At 32.4% G+C, this 17675-nt stretch overlaps 1 pseudogene; it reads right to left on the bottom strand.

Moving 5' to 3' along the window:
* Nucleotides 1-12547: 12547 nt before the first annotated feature.
* Nucleotides 12548-14560, bottom strand: LOC147382220 (agmatine coumaroyltransferase-2-like; annotated as a pseudogene).
* Between the last annotated feature and the right edge of the window lie 3115 nt (nucleotides 14561-17675).

A 17675-nucleotide genomic window follows, 5' to 3' on the forward strand; every position in this document is an offset into this window, starting at 1 on the left:
ACTTTTCTGGAGTAATCATCAATAATAGTCATCATATAATTTGCACCTCCTCTAGAAGGCACTGTAGACTATCCCTAAAGATCAGAATGAACATAATCAAGTGTTCCCTTAGTGTTGTGAACACCCTTTGAGAATCTGACTCTCCTCTACTTCCCAAAAATATAGTGCTCACAAAACTTTAAATGACTAATACTCTGACCATTTAGAAGTCCTCTTCTACTCAATTATGCCATTCCAGTCTCATTCATATGCCCAAGGGGCATATGCCAAAGTCTAGTAACATCACTATCTGACAAAGAAGTAGTAACAGCTGCATCACCTGTAACAATAGAACCTTGCAACACATACAAATCAGTCATCTTTTTATGTCCTTACATCATAACAAGGGCACCTTTGCTAACCTTCAGAATTCCACCTCCACCAGTGTATTTGTACCCTTTCGCATCAAGAGTACTCAAAGAGATAAGATTTTTCTTTAGATCAGGAACGTGTCTCACATCACCAAGTGTTCTGATAACTCTATAAAACATCTTGATTCTGATTGATCTAATACCAGCAATCTTGCAAGATGAATTATTACCCATCAGCACAGAACCTTTAGTCACTATTTCATATGTTGAAAAGAAATCCTTACTAGGACACATATGAAACGTGCAACCAGAATCAAGAATCCAATCCTCGCTAGGATCTCTGTCCGTAACAACAAGTAATTCTCCATCACAATAGTTATCTTCTGCAACACTGGCTTGGCCAGAATTTTCTGGTTGTTTCCATTTTTGAGCATCAGCTTTCTTGTTCTTATTCTACAGGTTATAGCATTTAGATTTGATATGCCCTTTTTTCTAGCAATATCTATAGGTTTTGTCTTTGTTACTAGATTTTGATCTCCCCCTTGAATTACTGTCAAAATTCATTTCTCGCATTCTCCCACAAACAACAAGGCCCTCTGTCTGATCCTCAGTACCATTTACAATTTGCTTCATCTTTTCCTTTGAAAGTAAAGCATCATAAACCTCATCCAGAGTAAGAGTATCACGACTATACAAAATTGTATCTCTAAAGGTAGCATATGAAAATAGCAGCGAACACAATAAAATCAACCGTAAATCTTCTTCATCGTATTTAACCTTCATAGACTCCAAATCAGATACAATCTTCTTAAACACTGTTAAATGATTTTCTAAGGACGTGCATTCTACCAAATGATGAGAATATAGCCGCTGTTTAAGATGCAGTTTGCTGCTCAAACTTTCGTCATGCACAATTGCTCCAATTTCAACCACAACGTAGCGACGATTTTCTCCTTCAGAACGTCCTGTAGAATATGATTGGACATATGAAGATGGATATGCGATAGGGTTTTTCGATCCCTACATTTTTTTTCTTCAGGACTCAAAGATGAGCGCATTTTTTCAATCCCTAGAAGTGCATCATCCAAATCCATCTGGGCAAGAACAACCCGCATCTCAACTTGCCATAGAGAAAATCTGGTGTTGCGATCCAACAACGGAATATCATATTTCACAGACGCCATTGCTGAGATCCAATGTGTGCTTTGATACCAGTTTGTTAAATAATAGAGAAACAAATCGACAATGGAGAAAGAAAAATAAGAATACTCAGATTTACGTGGAAAACCTTTCGAAAAAAATCACGGGCAGAGAGAAAAAAATCCACTATGTCGAAACTAAATAATTCTCGTACAGAGTTCGGCCGAACAACATATTCATAAAAGGGAGACCCTAAAACATAATAGGTCTGATCCCTCCGCTACCACCATAAAGCCCAAACATTTTTCAATATTTTATTTTACCACAAAATGTCGCACCGTGAGCCTTTCGAACTGGGTCAATTATAATTCAGGTCACACACTTAACAGAGATACTATAAACAATTCTTCTCTTCTTGTAAATTAATTAAACATTCAATTGAATTGAAACCTTAGCCACTAATTTGAAGGTGAAGCTAAACTGCTCTGCTGAAACACATAATCAAGAAATTAGATATTTCAAATAAGGTTTGTTGGTGGGAGCAAAAACTTGATTTCAACTTCAAACTAATTTAGAGATTTAAAATGTTTCAGTCACAAACAGGGTTCGTAAGAGAGAGAGAGAGAGAGAGAGATAATCTACCTTGTTTGTCGTCCTCGATCGAGTTCGAAGGAGACGAGTACGTGTTGGAAATGAAGTTCTTTGTGTAAGGGTTAGGGCTTGGAGGAGATAAAGAAACATTAAAACAGATCTAAGTAAATAATTGTTTTTTTATTATTTTTATTTTTTATTATAACCAAACTTAAGATGACGTGGCATTGAACAGTTTGGAGGGGGCATCAGGGGCGTTTAACAAAACAACGTGTATTTAGCTTGACTCAAAAAGTTCATGTCCAATAACTATAGCAGTTTAGAAATCGAGGCGTAAAGATTTACTGTTCCAAATTTGTCACGTTAGTGAGTCGATTGAGTATGCTTGGCTTGTCATTTTATCACGATTTTTTTTTTTTTTTTTATCATTGTTATTTCCTTCCTTCTTATTTTTTATTGGAAAATGTTGAATAAACATCGAAACTAACATCATTTGAGACATTGTTGACGTGGATGTCTATAAAATCATAGATACTTTTTATCGAGATACGTGTGGTAACATATATGGTTTTGTGCACACCAATGTCTCAAATGATTCAATTTAAATGTTACTATTTTATTTCTTTTTTTCTTTGGGTCACACCCCATTCCCACTGGTTTCTTCTTTTAGTTTATGGTTCAATAATCTTCTGGCTTTAGCAGGGAGTTAAAAGTACTTACTCTATCGTTTGGACATCCAATGCTTTGGATGAGAAATTTTTTAAAAGAGTCAAAATAGTACTTTTATGAGAAGTACTAAAATTGGTGCATCACAATTTTGGTTTTGCGAAGAGTCATTTTTTTTTGTGTGGCTCCAATATTACCATCAAGAGTAACAATGCCATCATTTTTTTTACCCAAACCATAAAATAGAAACAGAGAAAGAAGAGTCAATTGTGACGATCTCTCTCTCTTCGACAACATCTTCTCTCTCGGGCGACTACGATGGCGAGTTCTCCCTTAAAGTTCTTCAAACCTTGAACGTAACCCTCAACAGAACCCTCAAGGTATTTTTGGTACTTTTCCTTTTTCTTTTTTTATTCTAATCTTGTTTTGGGAGGCAAAACATTTTGTAATTTATTCAAAGCCATGTTATAGAGACTAGTTCTATCTCCCTTCTTCCCTTACTTGGCTTTGGCTTCGTTTACAACAAAGAAACCCATCTCTTCTTCTCATCTTCACTCACTCTCCTCTGCAACAGTTGTCTTGTTTCATCATCCTAAGAGGCAACAGAGGTCCTCTTGGAAACTCTGGGTAGGTTAGGAAGTTGGTGGAGGCTTTCCAATTGAGGATTTTGGAGTAAAATCACAAGAATGACATAAATGGGTTTCTTCCCAATATGAGGCCCCTATATATTCCTCTTATCTTTCCTATAAAAAAATATTTTTTTTTCTAAGTAGGTTATAGGTTTATCTATGTTTGTTGATGAAAGTTTCTATTTTGATCCGTTTGACATACTTTTGTAGTTTTCTTGATTCTTGATTTGTGGGTTTGTTTGAATTATCTGATGTTTTAGATCTACTTTTTTTTGTTAGCATATTTGGGTGATGTAAATTATTAGCTCTTTTTTTGCTGAAAATTTATGGGTGATTTATTAAATCTTGAAGGCTTGTTTGTTTCTTACAATTATAATTTCTATTTGACTATGGATCACCTAAATCCAAAGAGTTAAATAATCTTAAGAGTACGTAATACAAGTTGTTGAGTTTAGTCCTACATCGGATACACATTGCCTTGTCTCTTTTATCGATTTTAATTCTTATCAGAATCAGTTTGTTGTGAATTTTTTTGAACTATTATTATAAGAGAATGTTCCTTATTGATTTATTTATGTTTTTCTCTCACACATGATAAATTATTTTCTTTTAAATATTTATTTAGTTTTTTCTTTCACATATTTATTTGTCTTCATTACAAGATGTCTTCTGAAGTAATAACTATGAATAAGGACAAATAAGTTGCAACACAAAATGACAAGGATAAAACAAATTGGAACTCGAATTTACACTAGACTTTTGTTGAACTATGTGTTGAAGAAGTCGTGCAAGGTCGTAGGAATGGGCCAACTTTAGACAAGTTAGAATAGAAGTTTGTATGTAATGAATTTTTCAAGAGAATGAGATTTAAATTCGAACAAATTTTTTTTTTCAAAAATCATTGGATCAAAATAAAATTAAATTGGAAGGCTTGGTCAAATCTAATGAGTATAACTAAAATCGATTGAAACGACTATTCCATCATCATGAGCGATGAATGGTGGATTGACTGAGAAATGGTAATAAATATTTTTTAATATATTTAAATTCATTTATTTATACATATATTAATAATATTCATCATTTTTTTTATGGCAACATCATGAAGATAATAAGTTTCGTTATAAGGCATTAAAGCACAGAGATGAGTTGGACAAGTTATTTGGTGGTATCACAACTACTAGATCTCGTGTTGGATCTTCTACAATGACAAACATTACGAATAAGTCAATTACTGATGATGTTAATGCCAATACCCCCTGATACATTCTAATGACACAAGAAAATATACTCTAAACTCACCTCGATAATGATATTGACAAGTCACCAAGTTCAAGGCCACCACATAGAATGTCATCAACAAATGAGATTCTAGATCAAAATGCAGAAAAGAAGAAAATTTTGATTTCTTCAAAATTGAATTCAATCGTTTGATGAATTTTTTTCAATCAAATATTCATATGAATGAACTTCTAAATAAGCAAAAAAAGCTTACTACTGATGAATGCATGACACTTTTTAATGAATTAGTGGATGAGATTCTTCTAGGTAGCGATCGATATTGTCATGCAGTATTCAAGTTCCTATAGAGTGTAGATTTTAGAAATGTCTTCTATAACATGCCAATAAATGATGCTCGTTTATCGTACATTGATTTTGAATATTATCGTTATCATGGTGATCACTAGAGGGTAATATAGTTTCTTTTTCATGGGTCGATATTTTGTAAACCATTTTTTTTGTGGATTAAATAGTTAGTAAAAGAATGTTTATTTCATGAATTATGGTTTGAATTTTTCTTGTATGGATTATATTTGTATTTGTTTCTAGTTTATGGATTATTGATTATGTCTTGTGGATTATGAATTATGGATTATAGTTTGGTTGTTAAGAATGTTTTTTTATATATATTTTATACGATTATTTATAGATTGATATATTTATGTGATTGTTAATATGTGATATTGAATGATATTTTTTATTAATAATGTAAATAGAAATAATATAGATTATTCAGATTCAGACGATTAGATTATATGTATGGTTGTACTTACTGTAACAAATCATTATTGTACGACTCGTAAAAATAAAGTAGTTCGACAACCCAATACTAATTGTAATTTTACTGGACAAAATTATATGAACTATGTTTTATTTGGGAATAATGTAATATGTCATAACAATTTCAGATGGCGAAATATGTATTCGAAATTTTTTGCAAAACTCTACACGAAGTGTTGGGTCTCGAAAGAACAAGGAACCTTTATTTGAAAGTATCTTTAAGAATGTTCCTAAAGGTATTGGTACAAAACGAGGGCATAAGAAATTTTGGTAGTCGATTTCAACGTTTTGAAAAAATCGTGAGTAGACACTTTCATAGAATCTTAGAAGTTGTCATTGAATTGTACAAAATTTTCATTGTGTTTCATTTTTTAGATGAAATCCCTCATCAAATTTGCATAAATGAAAGATTTTAACCTTTTTAAGGTAATTTTAAAGTTAAATTCAAAAAAATGTATAATGCTTAATCTTTAATCTAAAATTTCATACTATATGAAGGATTGTGTGGGAGCAAATGATGATACTCACATTGGGGCATGAGTTCCAATAACGATCAACTTCGATATTTAGGTCAAAAAGGTATAATGCAAATGTAATGGTTGTATGTTCTTTACATATATAGTTGCTAGTTGGAAGGGACAAAAAAATGACGTAAACGTGTTCTTGAAAAACATAAATAATCCCAATTCGAGATTTTCTCACCCTCCGTCAGGTTAGTATTCAAAAATTTTAAAATAATGATACGAACATTTAATCACACGTTATATATTTAAAATAATAAAAATATTATTCATTTGGAAGTAAATATTACTTGGTTGACTTTGGCTATTCATTGATAGATGGGTACATGATACCATATAGGGGTGTCTGTTTCCATTTACAAGACTTCTGACAAGGTACATAGTAGAAGGAAAAAAAAGAGTTATTTAACTATTTTCATTATTCATTGCGCAATGTCATATAAAAGTGTTTTTGGGTATTAAATTATTATTCATTTGGAGGCAAATATTACTTGATTGATTTTGGCTATTCATTGATGGATGGGTACATGATACCATATAAGGGTGTTTGTTTCCATTTACAAGACTTCCGACAAGGTGCATAGTAGGAGAAAAAAAAAGAGTTATTTAACCATCTTCATTCATCATTGCGCAATGTCATAAAAAAGTGTTTTTGGGTATTAAAGACAAGATGGACAATTCTTAGGGACATGCACGCGTACTTCATTGATACACAAAGGGATATTGTCATTGATTACATGAGACTGCATAATTTCATTCAAAATGAAGTTTTGACAGATATTGAATTTTTCATATACGAAAAATTATATTATATAGATGAAGCCGTCCCTAAGAGTGTAAATGAACCTAAACCCTCAAGATGTTCATAATGGGAATGACATTGAAAAATAAAACATAGGAGAGAAGTCATAGCTAAAAGTATAAAAGAAAGTTAAAATTGACGTGATAAAATTATATAATTTTATGACTTAGAATTTACTATTAACTGAATAATTTATATTTTTGAGTGAATTCAATATGTTTCTACTATATAAACATCTTTGCTTATCGGTATGACAATCATATATATATTTTGTTGATGAATGTTTTCTTTACATTTTACATATGTTGGTGTGATTATTACAATTTATTATGATTTTTTATTATTCTTGTGAACGAGAGATAAGGTTGCATACTTCCAACACAAAAAGTAATAAAGGTAGACAATTTTATAGGTGTCAATCATGGAAGGTAATGAATAATTTGCATTAATTTGTGTAAGTCATAAATATGATATTACATATTTTAAATAAAATGTATATATTTTTTCTATTTATAGAATCATAAATATGGTTTCATATGATTTGATGAAGTTGAGAAGCCTGATCATGATGATAATAAATATGTGAAGAAAAAATAAAAACAAGTCTATGGAGACAAGACTAGGTCTTATATGTGTCAATTGGTTACAATATATTATAGTCAATGATGATATTAGTTTTGTTGTCTTTGGTAGTTGTAATATTTTTTTATTAGGTAATTGTATGTATTGTAAAATATGTTATTCTTAATAGAATATAGTTGACCATGAAATAAAGTAGGCAATGATCAGTTATAAATACAGATTTTACTTTATATAGTTTTATGTACGATGATATAGATTTTATTATATAATAGTTGTCATGTTTTTATATAGATTTTATTTTTTATATGTCCAATATTTAGGGAAGGTTCTGTAGAATTTTTTTAATAAAAAATTAAGTATATTTTGAGTTTAAAATGATCTTATAATATTTTTATTAAATAAAAACAGTAACAATTACTTTTTCGGAGCATAAGTTGTTAAGTTATAATGTTTCAAAAAATGTAATTGTTACCTATAAGGGCATTCTGATCATTTTAATAAAATTTAAAATAATTTTCAAACACAAAACTTTGTGAGAAGTACTTATAACAATACTTCTCATATCCTGCATCCAACTACTTAAAAAAGTACTTCTGAGAGTACTTATGTTCTAAGTACTTTTGGCTCCTATATCCACACGGGACCTAAATGAATAATGATTTTTTAATTAGAAAATCTTCTTAATATAGTTTTATGTATGATGATATTGATTTTATTATATGATAGCTGTCATGTTTTTATGCAGGTTTTATTTTTTATATGTCCAATATTTAGGGAAGGTTCTGTCGAATTTTTTTAATAAAAAAAAAGTATATTTTGAGTTTAAAATGATATTATAATTTTTTTATTCAATAAAAACAGTAACTGTTACTTTTTTGGAGCATAAGTTGTTGAGTTATAATGTTAAAAAAAGTAATTGTTACATATAAGGGCATTCTGATCATTTTAATAGAATTTAAAATAATTTTCAAACACAAAACCTTGTGAAAAGTACTTATAATAGTACTTCTCAAATCATGCATCCAAACGTACAGCTTGTATCCAAGTATTTCAAAAAGTACTTCTGAGAGTACTTATGTTCTAAGTACTTCTGCCTCATATATCCACATGGGACCTAAATAAATAATGATTTTTTAATTAGAAAATCTTCTTTATATAGTTTTATGTATGATGATATTGATTTTATTATATGATAACTGTCATGTTTTTATATAGGCTTTATTTTTTATATGTCCAATATTTAGGGAAGGTTCTGTTGAATTTTTTTAATAACAAAAAAGTATATTTTGAATTTAAAATGATATTAAAATGTTTTTATTGAATCAAAACAATAACTATTACTTTTTCGGAGCATAAGTTGTTGAGTTATAATGTTAAAAGAAGTAATTGTTATATATAAAGGCATTCTGATCATTTTAATATGATTTAAAATAATTTTCAAACACAAAACTTTGTGAAAAGTATTTAAAACAGTACTTTTCAGATCTTGCATCCAAACGTATAACTTATATCTAGGGCTGTCAACGGATATATATCCGATCGGATAGTGCTATATCCGAATTCGAATCCGAAATTTTTTAACGATATCCGAATTCGAATCCGAATCCGATCGGATATCACTAATGAATATTCGAATTCGTATCCGAATAAATTATCGGATATCCGATATTATCCGATTCGAATTCGAAATTTAATATTCGAAAATTATCCGAAATTTATATCTAAAAATATTCGAAATTTATATCCGAAATTATGGAAAGCTGCTTTCCAAGATCTGCAAGAGGGAGAGAGGGAGAGGGAGAATGAGTACCAGCAACGAGTCTAACCGGCGATGTCGTGACCGCGAGCGGTTGTCGACTTGTCGCCTGTCGGAGTGAGCCACTGAGAGAGATTCCAACGGTGAGGTGAGTGCCAGACTGCGAGGGGTTGAGATCGTTGAATGGTTGAAATCTTGAAGACGATGAAGCCTGAAGGGCGATGGCCGATGGCAATGGCGATGGCTGAGTTACAAAATGGGTTCGAGAGTTCGGGTGTTCGACTTCGAGAGAGAGAGAGAGAGAGAGAGAGAGAGAGAGAGAGAGAGAGAGAAAGACTACATACCTGCATACTCGCCGGCCGGAGAAGGATCTCGCGACCCCGCACGGTCGAAACCCCAACCTCGGTTTTCTTCGACTGGTTCGTGTAGTTAGAGGATGAGAGAAGATAAAAAAGAAATAAAGTTTTATTGTAAAACAGAAATACACAGCATATGTATACATATATAAATATTTTGTTGTAAAACATGAATATAGAATACATATGTTATATCGGAGCGGATATTATCGAATCGGATATCGCACTATCCGAATTCGTATCCGAAATTCATTCGAATATTAAAATAACATCCGAATCCGAATCCGATATCCGAAATTTTCGGATAATATCCGATTTTTCAAATTCGAATTCGAATTCGGATTCGAATTTCGACTATCCATTGACACCCTTACTTATATCCAGCTACTTTAAAAAATACTTATTTTCTAAGTACTTCTGGCTCCTATATCCACACGGGCCCTAAATGAATAATGATTTTTTAATTAGAAAATCTTTTTTATATAGTTTTATGTATGATGATATTGATTTTATTATATGATAGTTGTCATGTTTTTATACAGGTTTTATTTTTTTATATGTCCAATATTTAAGGAAGGTTCTGTTTAATTTTTTTAATAAAAAAATATATTTTGAGTTTAAAATGATATTATAATGTTTTTATTGAATAAAAACAGTAACTATTACTTTTTCAAAGCATAAGTTGTTGAGTTAGAATGTTAAAAAATGTAATTGTTACATATAAGGGCATTCTGATCATTTTAATATAATTTAAAATAATTTTCAAACACAAAACTTTGTGAAAGGTACTTATAACAATACTTCTCAGATCCTGCATCCAAACATACAACTTGTAACTAACTGCTTCAAAAAGTACTTCTGAGAGTACTTATGTTCTAAGTACTTCTGGCTCCTATATCCACACGGGCCCTAAATGAATAATGATTTTCTAATTAGAAAATCTTCTTTATATAGTTTTATGTATGATGATATAGATTTTATTATATGATAGTTGTCATGTTTTTATACAAGTTTTATTTTTTATATGTCCAATATTTAGGGAAGATTCTATCGAATTTTTTAAATAAAAAAAAAATTGAATTAAAATGATATTATAATATTTTTATTGAATAAAAACAGTAACTATTACTTTTTCGGAGCATAAGTTGTTGAGTTATAATGTTAAAAAAAGTAATTGTTACATATAAGGGCATTCTGATCGTTTTAATAGCATTTAAAATAATTTTCAAACACAAAACTTTGTGAGAAGTACTTACAATAGTACTTGTCAGATCCTGCATCAAAACGTACAACTTGTATCCAACTACTTCAAAAAGTACTTCTGAGAGTACTTAGTTTCTAAGTACTTCTGGCTCATATATCCACACAGGCCCTAAATGAATAATGATTTTCTAATTAGAAAATGTTCTTTATATAGTTTTATGTATGATGATATAGATTTTATTATATGATAGCTGTCATGTTTTTATACAGGTTTTATTTTTTATATGTCCAATATTTAGGGAAGGTTCTGTCGAATTTTTTAAATAAAAAAAAAGTATATTTTGAGTTTAAAATGATATTATAATTTTTTTATTGAATAAAAACAATAACTATTATATTTTCGGATCATAAGTTGTTGAGTTATAATGTTAAAAAATGTAATTGTTACATATAAGGGCATTCTGGTCATTTTAATAGAATTTAAAATAATTTTCAAGTACAAAACTTTGTGAGAAGTACTTATAACAGTACTTCTCAGATCCTACATGCAAACGTACAACTTGTGTCGAAGTACTTCTAAGAGTATTTATGTTCTAAGTACTTTTGGCTTTTGTATTCACACGGACTCTAAATGAATAATGATTTTCTAATTAGAAAATCTTCACTCGGTTGATGTGTTACTGACATAAAAGCATAGATCTGTTTTCTCAATAGGGGTGGAGCGAGTAAGGAGCGGGTGGGGGCAATTGCCCCCACAGAACTTTGAGACACCCTTATATTTTCAACTAATTACATGCCCCATTTGTCCCCCCTCCCTCTCCTCTCTCCCCATTTGCCCCTACACCCTCCCTACCCTCCAATTTTTACCCCCCACACCCCCTCTCAATTTTTTGTTGATGACATTGCCTCTTGACCTGGCCTTCTCATATACTAATTGGAATGACCTAAATATCCTTTTCTTCAACTTCTAACAAAAAAACCTTTAAATTTCTCCATAAAATCATTTATCTTCAAGTTCTTAAACTATACAACTAACCATAGTTTGCCCCCATTATAAGAAAATCCTGAGTCCACCCTTGTTTCTCAGGATACATAAATTCAAATCCCCATAAAATATGTGCATTTGTGTATCCTAAAAAAAGAAAAATAATATATCTATGGTTGTCAATCGAGTATTGACTGAGTCAACACTTTTTAATTAAAACAGCAGCACTCAATATAAATGAGAATAATGATGAATGAACGCGATCTTGGTACACGGATGACATAGTATGGGGACAGAACCACACATCTTTTTTCTGTGTATCTCGATGAAAAAGATCTACAATTTTGTGTCATTGCCACATCAGTCATGTACCAAGAATGCGTATAAATATAACAATTCAACCAACTAAGATAAAAAATATATATATATAAGTGCACCATGACTCAGTATAAATAAAAAGGTGACAAAAAGAGAAGGTAGAATTCAAGATTTTATTCCAAACCGACTAAAGTTACTTCCAACATTGGTACACTTCTCTGCGCAAGAGCAAAAGCTCAATCACTCCCCTCAAGAGGAAAAAACTTCTTCGTGGAAGAGTAGGTCCTTGGAGCTTCTCAACAAAGAGCAAAAAATCTCTTCCCGCAAAAGCAAAAACCTCTCCGCGCAAAAGTAAAAATTTATCCAAACATTTGCTAGCTCCCCGTAGGAACAGAAGTCGTCAAGAAGCTCTATCCAAACGCAGTGTAAATGTTTTTCAAACAAATAAAGGTAGGCATATATGCTTCCATCACTAGTACTGGAAAAAGGAATCAAATATATCAAACCCTCCATAGGAAAGTAAGAGGGTTTGAATATAAGGCTTTCCTGCTCCAAAATCAAGCTCACTAAACTCAAATTGAAGCCAGCTACCCACTTGTAAATTTGGAGAAAAACTTTTTTTTTATCTTATGGGCTTCTACAAATAGACCATCTTCATCAACCTTCTTGGTAGCAAAATCAATATAAGATTTGAAGTAATCGTCGTTTACCTTCTCCACTGCTTCATCAATGAGCTTTGCCGCATAACATAAAGGCTCATGCAACAGATCCTTCACTTGTGTAGTAGGGAATGCCCAAAGTACCACATTACCAAAGTACTCTTTAGGCACTCGAGGGTTCAACCTTGCACGCCCATTCACTGAGATCCTAATATTAGTTGTTTCAGACTCATTTAGCTTACGAGCCCTTGTTAGGGCTCGCCATAGATGAGCAAGTAAGCTTTCAAATGTTGTGCAAGTGCGCTTTTCAACACCACAACAAGCAAATAAAGAAGCTTTCCTCTTAACTTCTTGTATAAATTCTGATGTGAAGTGTACTAAATGCAATACCACATTGTTGTTACTTGATATAGGATTATTAATAGAGTTATAACTAGACTCATCGTTGAGCTTGTTTGTGAACTCAACACCTCTATGGTCAAACTCGAACCTTGGTGGGTCTCGAGGAACAAAGATGGTTAGATCACGGAAAAGACATGGGTTTATCTCAAGTCCACGACAAGCTTGACCCCAAGAAACCATGAACTGTCTCACAGAGTGACCATCAACCACCATATGGTTAGATGAGAAAACCTATAACTAGAGACCCACAAGAAAACCTTGTGAACTGAACTAGAGTAAATTCTTTTACACCTTGAGAGCTCGGGTCAAGGCTTAGCAATGTCGATGTTGCAAATGGCACGACCTGTGCAAGAGTGCAATCAGCTTATGCCTCTATAAATCGTATACCTTCATCGTTTAGTAGAATGATATGATAAAGCGTGTTGGAGGCCTTGTAGTAGTAATGTATTTGATGGGTTTGGGGGTTTATAGGCATAGATCAAACTATCATATGAGTCTTTATAAGTAAATCTATCAAATACAGTGAGGGGGATGCATTGGGTGTTTGAGCATGGATCACCTTTGTAAATTGGCTTTATAAGCCTAGAACTCTTTGTATCACATTCATGGTTTTGGGCATTTGGGTTTAATATTCAAGGAAGAATGATGATAGATCTGAGTTCAATGGAGAGAGTTCCAAGGGGTTTAAATACTTGAGCTCTCAAACACCATTTACCGTTACCCCAACCCAACCAGCACGTTTTTGTAATCGTGGTCAACACGGTGCTGACGTGGCTGTATGTGTGGGTAACAGTTGGGTTATTATTTCCTTTCCTTTTACTTTTTAAGTGTAATTAATGAATGAGAATAAAGATGTACTAGTTGATAAGATAGATATGACTTTGTTCATACCGTGCTTACATGTCAGTAGATAAGATATTTTTCCTCTCAATACAAATACAAGGAAAAAATTTATGAAGATTTAAGGGTATGTTTGATTACACATGAAAAATAGGGTGGAAAATCAATTTCCATAGAAAATGATATTTTTTATGTGTTTGATTGCACATGAAAATGAAAATTCATTTTCCATCCCAATCAAAAAGTCCACCAAAACATGAATTTCACTTACCTACCCATATGGGTGGGAAAGTGAAATCCACCCATATTTTTCATCTTCAATTCTTCTTCATTCATATCTTCTTTTTCCCGACCATCACTACTACCACCACCACCACCATCACACTTATCTCGTTGTCGTCCCCATCGCCGTTGTCGTCGTCACCATCGCCATAGTCATCGTCACCATCTCCGGCTCTCTCACACACACACACACACACTCTCTCTCTCTCTCTCTATTTTTCCTTTTCCTTCTCTATCCATTACTTATGTCGCCACCACCACCACGTTTTCCCCTCATCTTCCTCACTTACCTCTGTCGTCGTCGCCACCGCCACCATTACGATCACGTTCTCCCTTCTTCTTCTCACTTACCTCTGCCGTCACCACAACCGTTGTCATCGCTACCACATCCTCCCCTTCCCAATTCCTCCTCCTCATCTTCTTTTTCTTTTCCCCTTCCTCTCATCTTCTTCCTCTTTCTCCTCCTCTCCTTCTTCTTTTTTTTCTCATATTTTTTCCATGATTTTATCCAAGTAAATCAAACAATGAAATTTGATTTTCCAACCCTACTATTTTCCACTACTATTTTTCCATGGATTTAAAATTCTATAGAAAGTCACTTTCCATGCAATCAAACATACCCTAAATGTGTTTTCAGTCTGAAATTACCAACACGTACCCATTACTTACATGTTTTTGGTTAGACCAATATCAAGGTTTGAAGATGTGCCACGTCATCAAGATGATTGCATCTATGGACAGATATCCTCACAGAATTTGACAAAGTTAAAACTCTTGAATATTCTAAATATCCTCTTATTTGAATTTTGTAACAAAGTAAACATTCTTGTTATCAAATCCCTTCAAATCTGTAATCTGTTGTTATTTTCAAGTCCTCTGTATAAATGCAAGTGTCTTCACCTGCAAAAACAACTTGGTGAGACTTAATTTAAGGCTTCAAAGCTTGTGTCTTCTTAGCATCCAATCGTTTAAATATAGGGTATGGTGAACATCCATTTTCAAAGACTAGATTAAGGTTAAAATAAAGATTTTTATTTTTTTTATAATTTCTTTTGTCGAATCATGTAAACCATGAATCCAAGAGGACTATGTTGTTATTTTTGTTCTATATGGACTCTGGAACAAGAGTCAAATCAAAGGGATTGATGCTGAAAATATTTTTTTGGTTTGTAACTTATGTGGCATGTGTTGAAGTGTGGGAGGAGGGATACAATCCTCCACCATGATTGCATACGATCTGGACTCGATTGATAATGGAAAATACTGACTTGGAAGTGTATAGAGACTGAGAGTACGAAATTCAATCGTGATAATCTGACTACGTACGCACATGGCATAATAAATCAACTTTCCTCACGGTGACAAATTCGGGAATAATAGATCTATACGCCTCAGGATACAAAATTGTGTTTCCGCATTTTTTTTAAATAATGAGAAGATTTGGGGAATTTGTAAACAGGAACAACTTGGTGGATATTCCTCTTCAGGGTAGAAGTTTCACTTGGTCCAACCATCATGATGTGCCCACCCTTTACAGATTAGATAGGTTCCTTATCTCAAATGACTGGGCATTGTTGTTTCGGCCAAATTTCCCAAATGGCCATTCCAAACCCGGTGTCCGATCATTGTCCTATACAACTGGAAGTAGGGTCGTTTCACAAAAGCCCTATCCCATTTCGTTTTGAAGTTATGTGGTTGAAGCACCAAAATTTCAAGGAATTGGTGATAGAATGGTGGAGGAGTTTTGTCTTTATAAGTACAACAGGGGAGGTGTAAACAGGAACAACTTGTTTTAAATTTTAATTAAAAATAAAAACCCCGCGTTTTTTCCTTCTCCTTATTCTGCCCAAACCCCAAAATTCTCAACCCTTCCCTCACTTCTCTTCCCTCTCATCTCGAACCCTCAAAAAATCTGATTTTCTTTGAGTCCTCTCTCTCTTTTTCTCTCTCTCACTCTCTCTCTGTCTAAAAGAAGTTAGTCTATCTCTCATTTTCATTCATCTTCAAGGGTTTTGGGATTAATGATCAAAAAGAGGTGGGGGTTTTGGGATTTGGACAGAGAACTATAGCAGGAATGAAGTCAGATTTTTTTTCTTGTTTTTTTTTTTTTTTTTTTTTTAAATTTCAATTAAAAGTGTCTTACTAACCTTACTAAGGGTGCTTGGGCTCATCTAAAGTTTTTTTTATATTATTTTTCATCATTGGATTCTAATTTTAAGTTTGAGAATTAGGTGGAAGTTTGGTAGCCATTCATTTTCAAAATCCTGATCAAGCTCAAAAGAAATTTTCTTATTTTTTTATCTCAATTTTTAGATGAAATTTGAAGGGTATGGTGTTGGATTGCTGATTTGAGCAAAGCAACCCTTAGTAAGACTTAAAATTTTACTATCATAGTAAGGATAGTGTTCTCCTAATTAAAAGTAATTAAACTGGTTAGCAGCCGAACAAGATTTAAAAATCCAATAATAACACATCACGTAGAGACCATTTTCGTCTGGGAACGGATGAAGGGGATGTATGAAAAAACATATGTAAAAACAATGTAACATTAATAAATTTTCAAATTATAGGTTAGAAGTTTCGGATTGAGTTGATTTTTTATGAGGATGATCTCTATGATGAGAAGATCATCCGAAAAAAAGAAAATCAGTCCAATTTGAAACTTCTAACCTCATTAAAAGTGATTTAGAATGTGCACCGTCGATTTTTTATCAATTTTTACCAATAATTTGTAAATCACTTTTGATGGATTTAGAAGTTTCAGATTAAGTTGATTTTTTGTGAGGATGATCTTTTCATCAAAGTGACATCCTCGCAAAAAATCAACTCTATCCAAAACCTCTAACCCATATTTTGATAAACTATTGTTTTTACATATGTCCCGTGAACCGCCCCCTTTTCTTTTTCTTTTTTATTTTTCCTCACGGGCGGTGCACACCGAATCCGCTATCCACCAAATCGCATCAGCCAGAGCACCATCACATAAGTCAGATTTACTGAATGAATATCTAATGTATAAAACTTGGCGCACCGTAATAAAGAATGTTACATAAAATTTTGTCAGCAAAAAAATCATTTCCATTAAATTAATTTCTTTTCCTGGAGAGAGTTTTAAATGCTGTTTCAATACTTTGCGACATACACCTGCCTATTCTTATGAAGTAGGAGTGTCAATGGTTACTCGTTTACATGGAATCGAACCGAAAACTTTGGTTCCAATGCCTTTTTTTATTTGAAACGAGTAGAGTCAGATCTAATATGAAATTGAATCGAAAGGAATCAGAACCATTAAGCTCTATCCAATGGGTACCTGCAAGTATTCGGAACCGATATATTTTGTCCTTTATTTTTTATGTTATACTTGATTGAATGTTATTCTATATTTTAAAATTAACATATATGAAAAGTCTTCAAATTTCATATAAACTAAATATTTGAGTTTTTAATGAATTATTTAAAAAAAAAATTTATTACTTGTAAAGGAGATAAATGTTAATTTTTGAAAATAAAAAGTCATTAAATCATATTTTTA

The sequence above is a fragment of the Akebia trifoliata genome, chromosome 16 (assembly GCF_017979445.1).
Source record: "Akebia trifoliata isolate Shusen 1 chromosome 16, ASM1797944v1, whole genome shotgun sequence".
Lineage (NCBI taxonomy): Eukaryota > Viridiplantae > Streptophyta > Magnoliopsida > Ranunculales > Lardizabalaceae > Akebia > Akebia trifoliata.